Source organism: Poecilia latipinna, unplaced genomic scaffold (assembly GCF_001443285.1).
Source record: "Poecilia latipinna isolate Pla-1442-1.1 unplaced genomic scaffold, P_latipinna-1.0 Scaffold327, whole genome shotgun sequence".
Classification (NCBI taxonomy): domain Eukaryota; kingdom Metazoa; phylum Chordata; class Actinopteri; order Cyprinodontiformes; family Poeciliidae; genus Poecilia; species Poecilia latipinna.
In genome coordinates, this window is record NW_015112943.1 from 82,620 (window position 1) to 94,990 (window position 12,371).

At 35.2% G+C, this 12,371-nt stretch overlaps 1 long non-coding RNA gene across 1 annotated transcript; it reads right to left on the minus strand.

Moving 5' to 3' along the window:
* Window positions 1–261: 261 nt before the first annotated feature.
* On the minus strand, window positions 262–9,974 carry LOC106949125 (uncharacterized). Its single transcript, XR_001425326.1, has 3 exons — window positions 9,880–9,974; window positions 6,151–6,155; window positions 262–275 (listed from the first exon to the last, which is right to left on the minus strand). It is a non-coding gene; the product is annotated as an uncharacterized LOC106949125 (long non-coding RNA).
* Between the last annotated feature and the right edge of the window lie 2,397 nt (window positions 9,975–12,371).

Consider the following 12,371-nt stretch of genomic DNA (forward strand, 5'->3'; position numbering starts at 1 on the left):
TTAAAGGTGACATTTTATTTATGTTGTCTGGTGTTTTCTCTGGTTGTGTTCAAAATCTGGCTGAAAACAAGCAGAGACTCTAATTATAGTGCATCTGTATTCATGCAGAATTAATCTTAAAATGTGAAAACAACATGGGGACACAACTGTTGAGTTAAATCAAATTCTTTTCTCCCACTGAATAAAAACAAGAGGCTGTTTTGGACTGAATACCAAAATAAAACTAGCGACTCTTTAAAAAAAGAAAAAAAAAATATAGTGCTATCAGAACAAAACTATGATTAAAAAGAATGATAGTAGATGAATTATTTAAAGAATCTTTTATCATTTTATTGTTAAAGTTTCTTTCATTACCTTCCAATTATAAGAGGGCAAGGAGCACAATTAGAACAAAGAGAAACTTCTCCAAATCTGATGAATTTAAATTGACTTTAGGTCAGAACTGCAGCTGGCGTCTTAAAAAGCCCTCAAGTCCAATTATTTAAATCACTCTTCTGAAGATTACCATGACTGATGATACAATCAGCACGAAAGGGTAAACATTGTTACGTCTGAAAAATAGTTTCAATATCACATAATCTAATAACTAATCCCCTTGTAATTGTTTATCATCTACAAAGTGGTTGGTGTCTCTGTTCTCCATCACAGATCAAATCATACAGAGAAGAGACTAAAAACAAATGGGAACTTCTTTTAAATAACCCTTTTGTTTATGTTTCAGAAACATTCAGGATTAAGTTATAAAAAACAATAAGTTAGATTATTTTTAAAATAAAAAACAAAATGAACATACATTGGATTCCCACTTTGGACAACATACTCATGCTAATTTATAAAATTATACAGTTGTCTGTATGTGGAGCAGGGATTTATCAATTAATGGTTAGATTTGGTCCATCAACAAAAGTTAAACTGAGGTTTTTAAAATAAAAATATAAAACATTAAAAGCAGGTACGCATGTATAGCTACTGTTACTTAGAGAAACAAGAGGCTCTAGTTCATCTATTAACATTATTACCATTATATTAAAATAAATTAAAATAATTTGTTCATTTTAATAAATACATTATTAAAATTATTAAAATTAAATTATTTTAATTTAAAATAAATTAAAATAATATATTTTAAAGCATGGTTGAAAATAAATTTAAAACCTATTTGCAACATAGGTTTTTATTTCACTCATGTATTAGTTCAACATAGAGTCATTCAATAAATTAAATATCAAAGATTTGATTTTAGTAACAACTTCACAAAGTGAAACAGTGTGCAGATTAATTATAAACAGACTAATGTTTTCAAGCCTATTTTCTGATAACTATGATTTTTTCTGCTTACAGCGAATAAAAACATGGGAATTATGTTTAGGATAATACATCGGACAAATTAAAAAGCATTTAGTGGAGAAATGTGAGCATAGCAACAAATCATTTTCACACGGTACTTCAGCCTCATATGAATGCATATCTAATTCAATGAAGGCGACTATAAATAAAAAAAGAAAAACTGCCTCAGACAGAGAGGTGACATAAATTAACACTCTCATTTTTAAATGTTCTAACATTTAAACCTTCTTGCTATAATTCTCTGTCTACTTTTTGGGGTTTCTATGGATACCGATAATGTCAGCTGAGGTATTTTAGTTGTTGGTGCTTAAATGTCCTTATTGATGGTTCAATGAGAGAAATTTTACCTTTGATATTTGCTAAAGCACAATTTCAAAGCCAAATAAAATAAGTGCTTAAAGTAAACAATCTGATTTTTTTTTTTCTAAATCAAGTTTAAGCTAATTATTCTGAAGTCTTCACTGTGTTGTTGGGGTTAGCATTGTCACCTAACAGGCTGAGAGATTCCAGTTCGATTTTTGTTAGGAGCCTTCCGTATTTGGAGTTGGCATACACTGGAAGAACTGGCAAACCATAGATTTCATTACTTCTTTCTCAGAACTTCGGATTATTTCCACAATTTAAAAATGTAAATAGCCTCAGGGAAGAGTCCCACACATTCACAGGTACATACCCAACACAACCCAGAAACACAAAACAGGAAAAGACGTGAGGAAATACTGATCATCTTATTCAGCAATAGTTATTTTAATTTCTGGTGGCTTATTGTTCAGGTCTACTATTTGGGATAAGAAACAAGTGTGAACTGAAATCTGTAATTTTTAGGAGTACAACAATTTGATACTGAGTTGACAGGAACTATATTTTAGTATTTTATCTCAATCCAGGTCTCACTACTTCATATAGGCTATAGCAGTTTTTATGCTGATCTGGTTATTAAATTTCTCAATGCCCCCTGACATGTAATTGTTAAATAACTCCAAAATCGCCTCTTTGTTTAGCTGTAACAGGAAGCTCTAAAGCAGATGGCAAATTTGGCAATTGGGTATTGGCCAAAATATTCCCACAGCAAACATAAATGATCTGTATCTCATTTGTAACTCTGTCACTTTTACTTTTCTACTGTATACCCAAAATGCAGCCAGATAAAACATCTGAAAATGGATGGAGCTTCTTTGTAGCCAAGTTCTTTCAGCTGGTCCATCAAGAATAATATTAGTCAATATATTAATTGACCAACCATTTCTTTCCAATGTAAATGTAAGTGGTAATTGGTAAATGGTTTCCATTTGTATAGCGCTTTAGTTACCTGATAGATTCACACAACACCAAGTTAGACAGGGCTGTTTAACTTAGAAATGAAATATTGCACCTTTACAAGATCTCGTGTTTCAATAATTCACTACACTTGCTGTCCTTGTCTTTTGCTGACTATGAAACAAAACACTACAAACTAAACTTTGAACATCAACAGGGCTACCGACCGCAAAATAAGTTAAAAAATATACTCAGCCCCATTTAGATATTTTTGTGTGAATGTGTTTAGATTGACTACCAAGAAACTATTTCAAAAAGAAGAATGAAATCTTCTGTTCAAAGAAAGAAGCAATAATAGTATTGTCATAGATTGTAGTATTTATGATCACACAGCACAATATGTTATCTCTGCACTATTGAACTAATCTCCCAAAGATTAAGGTTGGACGTTTTCTACACAGTCAACATTTTTCCTAAATGAAAGCCTGTTATGGGAGTTGAAGGTTCTTTGTTAAAAGTCCCATACCTTTGTCCCAGAAGGTGCCTCAACTTCTTAAAACCCATCATTCCTTTTTGTAACAGCTGGATAAATCAAGGCACCTAATCAGTGCATAAATATTCATGAGTTCCGCTCAGAGTGCTGCTAAAGGTGTTACTCTTCACAATATCTTGGCACATAGCCTTCAGTGTCCCACAAATCCAGCAGCTGAATGGTAAAGTGTAGAAAAGTGTAGAAGTGGAGTGTGTGGCTGAGTTCACCTTCTTTAGAGCAAATTCTTCCCAGAGGGCCACCCAAAACTTAGTAAAAAAAAAAAAGTGCCGTTTGTACTTTATTCCCATTCATTTTTAAGATTGAAATATGAGGTGTCAAAACATGAACAGTTATGGAAAACCATAAATTTGCTACCAATTTGGGCAAGGGAATGAGCTTGTCAGCTTTCTGAGACGTATGCGTTTTCAATTTAGCGTCTCTTAATGCCTGCCAGCTTCTCTCGCCATACCGTTAAACTGCCATTTCTGCTCCCACTAATTGAACACTCCCTCCATTCGTGGCCCAGACCATCATGTATTGCTCATCTATCATTGTTTGTTGGGAGCCAGTGTGGTTGTCCTTTACATTGACTTTGAGAAAGCACTTCATCTTATTTGTTTGTTCCTTGACATGGGAATGATGCACTCGACCAGACTGGCCATTTAGATGCTGGGTACTGTTCAAGAAAAGCTTCCCTCACTGTATTGAGCGACCCAAAGCCTTGGCTTTGTAAACGGCTTACGTGCTGAGATCATTTATCATTGGTAAACTAAAACTATTTACCATTGGCATTTAATTAACTTAAAAGATATGCGGCAGAAACAGCATTTAGAGTGGTAAAGACCGGCAATCCATAAAGGACCAGAAAAAGGCTCATTTCTCTGCAGTGACTCATATTTCAGGGATGCTGTGAGACACAGACTAATTCATCTCATGCCAGTGCTTGTGAATTAAAAGCAATTCAGACGGCTCATGTCAATTTCATACAAACAGACACTAAAACAAACAAAAGTTGCACCAGTGCTGCAGAGCAATGATTCAACAAAACCATAGCTATTAAAATAGTCTCGTAAAACAATAAGAACACAAAGGATGAAATCAATGAAAACATAACAATTTAAAAAGGAAGTGAGGTCATTGCATAAGACCAATAAAATTTTGGAGGTAAAAATTAGTTTTCAAGCTTCACCTGGATCGGATTCATTGAATAAACTGCGTTTGTTTCTAGGCTCTGAGGATTTCTTACATGGAAGTTGGAAATAGATGAAAGCTGTCGGTTTGGGCACTGCAGAGAAGGCTTAATACCCAAAATAAAACAAAGTGCAACCAGTTGCCTTCATAAGTTGAAGAGCTGGTAAAAGTCATTCCTCTCAATCGATCAACTGGAAAGGGAACATGTTCAGCACAGTCACAAACTAAAACATACCCAGCCATCTAAGCTGACAGGCTGGACAAAGAGAGCAGTAATAAGCTAAAAGGCAAATGTTAACTCCAGAGGAGCTGCAGACATCCACATCTTGGGTGAGAGAATCTTGACAGTACAAATATGAGTTGGAAATCCCAAAAGTCTTTGTGGTTTTTGAAGAATGGCAAGAAGAAAGTCATTGTTGAAATAAAGTTTTTGACAGTCCTATTTGCCACAAGGCACAACAGGGACATAGTCGATATGGGAGAAAGCGCTCTGGCTAGATGAGACCAAGGTTGAACTTTTTACCTCAATACAAGTAGCTACATGTGGCATAATCACGCTGAGCACAGCATCCACATGGTGAAACTTGCTGCCAGCAGCATTATGTGCAAATATTCCTCTTTAGCAGGGAGAAGAAAGCTGATCAGTTACTGGTAAAATGAATAAAAGGTTCCAGCAGAGCATTAAACATTAAATATAAAGCATAAGAATGATCTTGAAAAGGTATATCCATTTGATTAAATGGTCTATTCAAAGTCCAGTCCTAAAAGTAAATACGAAAATGTGAAAATTGTTGTTCACAGATGGAGTTAGCTTACTTTGCACAGAAGGCTGAAGGAAAATGTATGTCTGCAGATAGATTTGCAAAGATGGTAAAGACATTTACCAAAAGATCAGGGTCAGAAAGTTCAGATGCACACCTCAGTTTAGACAGTATTTGTAAAAAAAAACCAAGGAACATGAGCACTTTCAGAAGGTGTCACTCATGACTATGACTTATGCCACAATTTTTCTATTTTGTGTTTTATATATGCACAGATGTTAATGAGCATTTTTTGTTAAATCATAAAATATTAGCCTTAATTTTAGAGGAAAAAGAGATACAGAACTAAACACATGCATTTGGTGAAACTGGCAACTTGGCTGTACCAGCATTAAGGGGGTTCATACTTTAGATCTACAATCTCCTGCAGTAACAGAAAAACAGCTTTTTCCCTTCTTTTACACGCTAGGTGAAAATTACTTATAGAGACCCTTCAAGATTTAAATACAGAGCAAGTTTTGTTGAGAATTACCCCCATTTTCATCTTCAACTTACAGCATTTTCAATTGTCTAAAAAAAGGACAGTTTATCCAAATACCAAGTCATTATGCTGTTCGAATAGCAATTCAGTTGATTTTCAGTGTGATTGGCATCTGAGCGTGGCATTTAGAAATAGTCCTGCAGCTTAAAATACACTCACCAAACTCAACAGTAAATGCCCCTGCATCAAGGTCACCATTTCGATCACAGTTGTAGCTGCAGGGTTATAGTGGAAAGAAAATCCAGTTATTCTTTGCTTAGTCTGTTCATGTATGTCTGATGAGATTCATTGTTGCCAACCTTGGACAATGCTACTTTTTATCCTGACAGTTTATCCTCTCCCCTCCAGGAGAAGCTGTGAAGGAGGAGCAAGCTTTAATCAAAACTGTAGAGTAGCTCTTTGCAAGATCCAAACATTTCTCTGAGGAACACAAGGCTGAGATAGTGGAGAGGTGACCTCAGATAAAACTAACCCCACCTCTGACCACTTAGTCGCTAAGGGCAGTGAAGCTGCAGCCAGACCGAGACTGCATGAAGGAAAAAAACAAAAACAGGACTTAACTTCAAGGACAACGCCAACAGTGGAGTAAAGTCAACAGGAACATCGCTGCAGGATTTAAGCGGCATGTGTTGAATTGCAACCGCTCTGTTGTGTATTTTAACATTAGCAGTCATGTATTGAATATTAAAACAGGCTGACAGGGCTACTGGCAAACATAACAGCTTTAACAGTTACTCCAACGGGACATTTTAAAAACTCCAGAGTGATAGACATGAAGAGAGTCATGCAGGCAAACCGAGGTAATTAAGTGGTAATTATATCAGTGTTAACCACAAAGGGCATGGGTGTTGACTTTTTCTTTCCTTTTACGTTTCTTTTCTTTAAAGTTAATAGTCAAGGGAGATTTGTGCAGAAACAGCTACGTTTTAAATATTTTGCTTTCTTGTTTATTTTCAGCTGCAGGTATTGAACTTTAAACATCAGAATTAGATGCATTTAAAAATATAGCGATTTGACTTTTTCAAGCAACAGGTAAAAGTATGAGAAAAAAGTGTGTCACCATTTTCAGTTTTCACTAAATATCAAATTCTTCCAGCTTGTTTTATTATTATTATTATTATTATTATTATTATTATTTTGCTTTTCTGTTACACTCTCAAACTTAAACTTTCCCCAAAGAGGAACCATCAGAAAGGTTCAACTTTAATCCATCAAATAAGGAAAACAAATCTATCAAACGTTGTGTTTTTTTTTATTATTATTTGAAGGGTTTTTGTCTAATATCATTCATGAAAGAAAAAATTTCTAGAATTTCTTGTAGCTTAATTAATGTCCATTTCAGTAGTTAATCTTCTTTTGTCATTTCAGAAGCAGTTTTAAGTTGTTTGGGATAATTTTCCATTCTTATTTCCCTGCTGTATCTAAAAACCAGCAGAAAAAAATTATTATCATGCAGATAATGAGTGTGGGAAGACTTAGATGGTTTCAATCAACTCAAATCAAAATCCCAAAGGAAAGCGTATTGGAGGTGCCTAAAGAAAAATGGAAGTCTAAGATCCATCTATCAATAAAACACAATCAAATTCATTAAGTATTTTAACATCTGTACTCCTCAAAATTGCTTAAAAACTTCAAAGACCAGACGACTCTCTAGTTGCTAAGCTGTAACCCATTGTTTTGTGTAAAACCTTTGTTCTTCATCTAGCCAGATGGGCATTCTGTGAATTCAAACATCCTCATTAATTTTCCTTTTGGATTCCCAAATTGCACTGGGACAGAATAGTTAGCATAAAAACTCTATTGGAAGGTTAACGATGGGCTACAATTACATGCAGAATGTGCAGAGTCCCATTTAAAGCCTCATTTGGTTTGCAGTGAGAATCCGACAGTCTCTCACCATGAGGACCAGTTGCTCTGTTGCTTTGGGATGGCTACAGCAGATGATAAAATACCCCAGTGCACTGCACACCAATGGGTTTACCATACACAGATAGAGAGATCTGCCAGTAAACCAGCAGGAAATTAAAAGGGGTAAAACTCATGTACAGGCCACCTCCTGCCTCTTGGTCTGAACATCAGGTTACTTTCTATTCAAGGGACATAATTATTTGTATTATGTGTGAGTATATTCTGTTTAAAATTAGGTACTCACCTTTTAAAATATGCTAAATTAAAAAAAAAAAAATTGCACACTTACTTGTGTTGTAGAAATTTAATTAAACACACACACAAAGCAGAAATTCCAACAAGGTTACAAAATTCAACAAACAACGTTGCAAATACAAAATATTTATCATATTCTTAGAAAAAAAGAACTTTCCAAGAAAATCAAGTAAGTACCATTGAGGTTACCATTAGTTTCCATTTGAAGCATTCTGTTAGTACCACAGAGACGACCAGTACTTTTTTTCCCATTAGTGCCACACACAAAACCAGGCTATGATAAAAAAAAACAAAAAAAAACTATGCTATAAAACCTTATTGAACCTTAATCTGCTTTACTTGAATGGATTGTTCTCTTTTATTTCCTAGTTTGGAGAGTGACCAATAGAAATGACCCTTTGATCATATTAATACTACAGGGAAACAAGAAGTCATAGATTGTTAATATTCTTTTGGAGGTGGAGTTTCTCTGCATCACAAATTAATTGAACAACATGATGACAGTAATGTATCTTATACTTAAACCTCTTAGACATTTTTAATCAGAAATGTTTCCTAAAACAAACAAACAAACAAACAAACAAACAAACAAACAAAAAACATAAACACACCTTCTGAGGTCATCCAAGTCCACAGACCTTAATCCTTTTAAAAATATGTGAGGTGAACAGAAGAAAGGAGTGCGTGAGTGAAAACCTGTAACTCTGGATGATTTTCAGAGAATGTGCAAAGAGGAATGGTCAAAGATCCTCCTCTCTGTAACAGAGAACACTGTGAAAAGTCAGAGGACATGAGTAAGTGCTTTTCTTTTGGCAACTTGGAGTTGTTCAAAGTGTTAAATGTAAGGATGCCAGCATGCGTGACACAAGGGATTTTGAAAAAAGAATCTGAAAACAGCATTTTTGTATCCTGCTAAATAGTTACTTAAAGGTTGAAATTTTATTTACAGGTTTCAGTTTGAGATTATTTTTCTGCAAAATAAATAAAAATAATAAAGAATGAAAGAGGACTTGTCTTGACATCATTTAAACAACATAATCACCACTGCAGTTTGCACAAAAGTGTCTCTTCATTATATTTATGAATTTAGGGAATTAGACGGTGTTGTGATGTTCCCTGTAGAGCATCAACATGAAATGTCTCATTGCCCACCATCTGAGAATGATATTTTTGGTCTTATACATTGTTGTCGCACCATAATAAGACATGAAATTCTGCCTAATGGCTGATGACAACGCGACTGTCCCTCCAGCTTGACGGCACAGCTCTCTTGGACTCCATAGAATCTGGTGACATTTCAGTGGATTGTTTATCCCAGAAATGCCTTTCCCACTGCAGGGGAAAAAACAAGATAGGTCAACAAAATCCGGTGGGCTGGAGGAGTGATAAAGCTCTGCTTTTCACAGCGAGTGCTGTTGCTGCGAATGAAGGAGAAAAATGAAAGGAATATTTCAAGCTCTGCCTGCGAGCCATGGGGGGTTGTCTTAGAAACTTATTAACATATGAATCAGTAGGATATGACCAAGTCACTGCTGAGTGAAATATGTGTTGAATCATAGGAGAGCAGTAACGGCATGGAAAGAAAAAGTTCGACAGACTTGAAAAAAATGTGATTTAAAAGAAGAAAACTTCTATTCTTCAAAAGGGCACAAGTGGACAACTATTCCAACATTTGCTTTTTAGTACTTAAGTTAGAATTATAATCTAATTAAAAGCTCCTGATTAGTCAAATGTAGCTAAGGGATGTCAGAAAAAAAATAATACAGGTCTTTTTTATGTAAACATGATTATTTTGTTGTTATTTTTTTTTTTTTTTGTCCAAATTGCTTCTTCAGTTAAGAGTAAAACTGGTAATTCAAAGCTCATAAGTCATTGTTTAAACCACCACATATACATCATTGACCCACTGGACCGTCCTGCAATTCTTTGGCTTGTTACATGTCAGATGTTTCTGAAAGACACTGCTAGTCTTGATGGTCTGAATCTCTTTCAGATCATTGTTTTGCAATATGCACTGACATGGGAATGATTTACTATTTTATGTTCATATGTTCTGCACATTTTGGTACTGGGTTCCAGGATGGTACTAGCATTCAACTTCTATGCGCCACAAATCTGAAACAAACTTCCAGAAAACTGCAAAATAGCTGAAACACCGAATTCCTTTAGCTCTACATTAAAAACCCACATCTTGAGTTGCTTTTGAAACATAAGAAATGAAATGTTAATCATAGTTATGATGATGATGATGATTAATAATGAACTAATATTAACAGAGTGGGCTTTCTGTAGTGGATATAGTTGATCGTTCAAACTGTTCACAGAATTGAGTTTGACAGCAGTTCAGTGAATGACACCTGGAAGAAGATCAATAGAGCAGTCATAAAGACCATGTGGCAGTAATGACTAAAAACACATTGAAGATCATGTCATTCTGGTGGAACTTGAGACAGATCAGGATTTGAGTCTCACTTACTGTATATGGACTGCAGGATGCACTATGTGAGTCAGACCAGTTCATATCTGGGTTATGTTTTTGTGGCCAGGGGCAACTAAAGAAAACAAGAGAGTCTTGTAAAAACAAAAAGTGAGATCTCCTCATGATGGTTTCTGGAGACAGTAGTGATCATAAGTGAACTAAAGCAGAAGGTGGAGAGAATAATGTTGAACTGACCAACAGGAACTGGGTTAATGACAAGTTCCAAGAGACTGGGCAAATCACGATACGGTCCGTCTTCAGAGGACATCCTGTCCTGCTTTTCTTCTGGGGATAATCAGTTGCATCTAATCACCAGCTGAGGAGCGTTCTGCTGTGATGGAAAACGACTGAGTCAGGCTTTGACTAGGTTTTCTGAATTAATGGGTTTGAGGGACTGGGAGGTCTGATATATCCCTCTCTTGTAATTTTTCTGATTTGGTTGTTGATACAAGTTAAGATTAAGAAAATAGCACTGCATGAACCACTGAACCCCTCTTGACCTGATGCGCTTGCTCTTCTATATAGTACCATGCATTTTTGTAGCTACTGGCTAGCTTCTCCAACATAGAGTTTCAAACACTTTTTGAAGCACTATACTGTGTGTACAGGCACTCTAAGCCTGTGTTTGGCTGTTTTGTATCCTTGTGGGTGAACCAGTCTGTCTGAGAGTGTTGTTAGGTTTGAAATTCAACTGAATGTTGTGCATAGAGATCTCCTGAGGTTCTCAGACACATATTGGATGGAAATGTCTAGTGTTTAAACCTCTATACTGGTGAAACTAAAAAGCAGCTACAGAAATGAATGATACAGGTCAGGAGAGCCAGCTGCTCAATTATTACAGGATGGAATATCAGCGAAAGGAATTAATACGTTTTAGGTTAGAGTAAAGAACCTGCTTCAATCAATATGTTTAAATTAAAACCCAGATCATACATTATTTTTAAAAATATGATCACTCCCCACCAGGAGTTATTTTGCACCCCTTAAATGTTTCAAATCAAGTTATTTTGGTCTTAGACAAAGATAACCTGGATAAATACAAAATGCAGGTCTCAAATAAAGATTTTTTTACTTTTTTTTTTCTTTTTTTTTTGTATTTTATGGAAAAAGATAATGAAACAAGCACAAACTTTGTGAATAAGTAAATCATGATTTAACATATTTGAAAAGTTGAGGTCGACTTCACCACCCACACCCTTGACCAGCAGGAGTTGGTCACTGTCTAATTAGAGTTTGGACTTTTGAGATTATGTACCATAACCTTAAACAAGAAGCTAATGAAGGAAAATCATTCAGCAAACAAGAATGAGCCAAATGCAAATTTTAGCCCTGATATGGAAAAATATCACTTGATTATTTTGCATTTACCTACGTTACATTTGTCTAATTTTGAAGTGACTTACAAAATGTGGTAAAATAAATAAAAAAATATAAAACTTCATATGATAGAGTTGGAGATTTTCAGATAAATTAAGTGCTGATTTATTCATGTGCACATATTAACATAAGCTGTTGTATTGGTTAGAGCTATACAAGCAACGTTTAGTGCCTCGTTCCTAAAGTACATATTCAGCACTCTAGTCAGCACTCTTTTAGAAACATTTATATCATCACCTTGTCAGAAGCAATAATGGAACAATGAGTACTGGTGCCAAAGTCAATCTAATAAGTATCTCATTTCAATCTTGCACACACAGAGTGAATGAGATCAGGCAGTGAATATGTTAATTTAGTATTTCAATAAATAAAATAAGAATAAATCATGTTAACAGAGAAAATCTGAATAGTAGTGTCAACGAGAAATCTTTTAGCATAACCCTACCCCTAACTCTGGGCCTCTGATTTTCTGACTAGCAGAAAACATGATTAAACTGGGATTTATGTTATTTTAAGATGCATGTCACGACTTTATAGCAGTCCTTGAGCCAAACTGCCTGCTACTTCTGTTTTCCATGTAAATAATCATCTGTCTCTCTTCAAATAGCTGCACTGTGCAAACATGATGATAGCTTAAAAGTTTGTGGAATTGCTCACGTTGCCCTTTGGATTGAAGTTGTTTTAAGATATATCATTTGTTACTTGGTCTACAACCTACTCACA